This window comes from Lucilia cuprina, chromosome 6 (assembly GCF_022045245.1).
Source record: "Lucilia cuprina isolate Lc7/37 chromosome 6, ASM2204524v1, whole genome shotgun sequence".
Classification (NCBI taxonomy): domain Eukaryota; kingdom Metazoa; phylum Arthropoda; class Insecta; order Diptera; family Calliphoridae; genus Lucilia; species Lucilia cuprina.
Window position 1 is genome coordinate 57,412,317 of NC_060954.1, and position 4,522 is coordinate 57,416,838.

At 25.4% G+C, this 4,522-nt stretch overlaps 1 protein-coding gene across 1 annotated transcript in view; it reads left to right on the plus strand.

Annotated features, from left to right (window-relative positions):
• Window positions 1–4,522, plus strand: part of LOC111682506 (homeobox protein cut) — an 81,103-nt gene that overhangs the window by 8,361 nt on the left and 68,220 nt on the right. Inside the window, exon 3 of the mRNA XM_023444475.2 lies at window positions 3,458–3,482. The gene's annotated coding sequence lies outside the window, so the exon portion shown is untranslated. The remainder of the gene's footprint in view (window positions 1–3,457; window positions 3,483–4,522) is intronic.

Consider the following 4,522-nt stretch of genomic DNA (forward strand, 5'->3'; position numbering starts at 1 on the left):
GATAGATAGATAGATAGATAGATAGATAGATAGATAGATAGATAGATAGATAGATAGATAGATAGATAGATAGATAGATAGATAGATAGATAGATAGATAGATAAAGTCGTTCCCTAGTGTCTTTTTAAAGTTTGTGTTACAGAAATCTGTTACAAATTGTAGCAATTAAAAACTTAAGAGGAATGGTTTCTACATGATGGCTGCGTTATTTGCCCTTTAAGTTCATACAATTACGTTCAAAAAACATATGCACCAAATTTATATTTCTTTTAATAAAGTTGTTAATTAATTTACATTAATGTATCATTTACACCCGAGTTCCTCTCACTCTTAAAACGGCTGCTTACAATTTCTTGTTGTTTTTTCTATATTTTTCTTAATATTCAAGGTCAACAGTCAAAGTCATTGTTTAAATGTTCAAAAATAACAACAAAAAATTGGTTTAAAAATAATATCAGTCTTCCTTTTATATATGTATATTTTATTTTAACAAATTAGCACAGTGGGTTGGAGTATAGGAAAAAGTGAGGGAATTTATTTAAGCTAACATGACTAAAAGTGTTCAGTAACTTAAAATTTTGGGTTTCCCCAAAGAAACAAGTTTTTAATTAAGTTAATATAAAATTTCTTTTTAGCCTAATATGTGCAAATTAAGAAAGTTTGTAGATAAGTACTAAAAAAAAAATATTTTTAAAGAACAAAATATTTTTTTTTTAATTATGGAATTTTTTCTTCAATAACTGGATTAAATAAAACTGTTGCCATAACCAAATTTACTGGTTATAGTGATAGATTTCTTAGTTATAAGTAAATTTAATTGAGTTTGTTTTTGATTTTTACAATATCTTAAAATATTCCCCCACTTTTGAAACATTTCCAAGCCACTGTGTTAGTTGAAAAAAATGATGATAAAGAAATTCAAACAACAGTCCTACTCATATTAATCTTCATTTATGAGTTTTTATGATAGTTTTTGGGTAAAGTGATATAGTTTTTTTGTTGCCGTTTTTTTGCTGATATTTTATCTGACATAATCGCGACAAACAGATCAACAATAAACTTTAAATGTGACAATCAACAGCATGGGCATGGTGCCATTATGTTTTATGACAAATGATCGTAAATTTAGACAAAATCATGACAGACTTCAAGATGACACTAACAACTACAATATAAACTTAAACAAAAGATCATTGAACAAAACTTTAGCAAATAAAATCGATTGGTTTAAATCAATAATAAGAAATCTGTGAAAATAGTTAATCAGGTTTTTTTGTTTCTTTAGTTTTTTTTTTGGCTGAAAAAAACAAAACCAATTAACAAACAATACAAAGTTGCAAAGTTTGGTTTTTGGCTTTTGTTTTTAACAATTTATGAATGAAATTGAAATTTTTTTATCAAAAGGGGGTATAGTCTTAATTATTGTGTAAAACTACAGATAATTAGCTAAAGTTGCCCTAATCTTGATTGGTATGAGTGTTATAAGCTAATTATCTCTTCAAAAATTTTCTATTTTTAAACTTTGTTATTATTTAATCTCTAAAACTTAACTCTTTCCTTTAATATACAATTTATAACTTAACAAATTTTGTTTAACATTTATTTCATTATTTAATTTACATAACAATTAAAAGTTTTTTCTTAATATTTTTTTCTACATAATTGTTTTTTTTACAATAAATCAATAAAAACCACAATAATAATGCCACAAAAAAAAACTTCACCACAATACAGCCTCATTATTTCCTACTTAAAATTATATTAACCCGGTTTATTTTGATTTGTTTTTTTCTTTACAAGAGACGTAATCATCAAGTGTTTGTATTTTTTTAACTTATATAAATGGGTTATTCACACTTTTCGTTAAACCAAATTTTTGTTAATCTGAAAAGTCCGAAATGAGAAAAAAAAATTAAATACAAAAAGTTCACTGACATTGAAAATATTGGATTTGACATGATTTTAAACTTGGCAGCAGTTTGATTGCATTGAAGATTAAGTTTGAGCATGAATTTAAACTTGACCTATAACAAAAGTTATTGGACTATTGATGATTTAGATTTAGTTTGAATTCTATGTCATTAAATGAAAAAAATTAGTTTTTCAAATAGATATTTAATTTACTGGTAAAAATGAAGTTCTAGTTCAGTTCTAGTTCAGTTCTAGTACAGTTCTAGTTCAGTTCTAGTTCAGTTCTAGTTCAGTTCTAGTTCAGTTCTAGTTCAGTTCTAGTTCAGTTCTAGTTCAATTCCAGTTCAGTTCTAGTTCTGTTCTAGTTCTGTTCTAGTTCTGTTCTAGTTCTGTTCTAGTTCTGTTCTAGTTCTGTTCTGGTTCTGTTCTAGTTCTGTTCTAGTTCTGTTCTAGTTCTGTTTTAGTTCTGTTCTAGTTCTGTTCTGGTTCTGTTCTAGTTCTGTTCTAGTTCTGTTCTACTTCTGTTCTAGTTCTGTTATAGTTCTGTTCTTGCTCTGTGCTAGTTCTTTTCTAGTTCTGTTCTAGTTTTGTTCTAGATCTGTTCTAGTTCTATTCTAAAATTTTTATTTCTAAATAATATTTTTATTTCGATAGCCTAAAATATCGAAATAAATTTACGGAAATATTTAAAAATTTTTATTTGTAGACTTTGTTGACTTCTTTTTTTTTTTGCCTCTAAATATTAAAATATTATTTACTGTAAAGATAAACAAAAAATGAATTATTTAAAAAACCACCATTTAAGACAACTGCAAGGTTAATCGAAAACGTTCTTAAGTATTTTGTTTATAAATATTTAAATGACAACAAAACGCAACAAACTATTTAAAAAACAAAAAATTACAGAAACTAGTCTTAAATATAAATACTTATAAAAAACAACACAAGTATAAATAAAACAAAATTGAATAAAAAATATAATTTAAATTGTAAAGAAAAAGAAGCAGAAAAAAAAACATCTTCAAATGACTTTGAACTTAAGCATGGGCTGGTTGTTGTTTGGTAATAGCTTCAGCTTCAGCACAGCACAACACAAAGCAAGTAAGTTGTTGTACTGAGTTGTTGTTGTATGTGAATTAAGATGGTCTGTCTGGCTTGTAACTGGCTTATTAGTAACGGATTATTCTAATTTAAAAAAACGGCTTATAAAAACAACAATAAATAAAACAGCAGAAAATGTGATAATACGAATAATGAATTGTATGTAAATGTTTGTTGGAACAGCTACTGTTATTTTTTTCTTTAATATCAACTATTTTATCTTAGATTTTAGATTGTAATTTATAAAACTTTATTTAGTGTTAAGTTTTAACTTGTGTGTAGATTTTGAAGAGCGTTTTAGTTTAAGTTTCAAGGTTTTTCTTCGTTAGGCAGCATTTTCAATTAAAATTTAATTTTAAATTATATTTTTTATATTATTATATTATTAAAAAAATTAAAAAAAAAATCTAATTAGGATTTCTATTTTATTTTTTTCTTTTGCAGAATCCATGAGTTGGTATTATTAAAGGTAAGCTACAGAACATTATGAAAAAAGCTGATAATTTTAAATCTTTTAAATTGTCATATATTCATTGCAAACTCTATATTATTATTCTGCTGTCAAACAAAAGACTTAAGACACCTACTTGATTTATACCGAATATTCGTTTAAAAGCCACAGGCTCTTAGAAATAAAAGAATACAGTTTAAATTCTTAAAACGTATTTATTAACAATCAAAAAATAGCAACGACACTAAACTAACCCTTCAACCTTAACACAATTCCATATAACAAAACAAAAGACTTAAGACACATACTTAAAGATTCTTAAAGTTGTTGCGAAATTTTATTTTGCCACAAAAATTTTCAAATTTTTATCGAAATTTTTTTCTATATTTTTTACTACAATTGTGTGGTGACTTTAACAATCATCTTTAACACACAACCAAAAGGAGGACAAACGTGATTTAAAATATCTTATGTTTAATTTTGTTTTAATATTTAAACGAGTCAACTAAACTTTTTGAAAAAAAAACATTAAGCTAAACACACAAAAAAAACTTTAAAAATATAAATTGTCAGTCATTGTTAAGCTGAAAATTATTCACGTGTATGTTAAAATTAAACAACAATGTTGTTTTAAAGATAAGCTTGCATCATAAGGGTCTCTTATATGTTTATTAATAAATAAAAAAATTATAAAATTATATGTTTTATTATTAATAAGAAAAATTAAATTGAGGTTAAGTAATTCAAGTATTAAGTCCTAAGCTTTAGTTAAATGTCTTTGTAATTTCGTGTTTAAGAAAACTTTGGTAATGATTTTTTACTTAATTTGAAACATACATCTCATTACCGTAATCATTAGACAGAAGTGCTCTACACATTTGTTCTTTAAAAAGTGATATAAAATAACTTATTAGATCTTTTCCTTGTCAAGTTGAGCATTGTTGAACAAGGAGAACTGAACTAGAACTGAAGTAGAACTGAACTAGAACTGAACTAGAACTGAACTAGAACTGAACTAGAACTGAACTAGAACTGAACTAGAACTGAACTAGAACTGA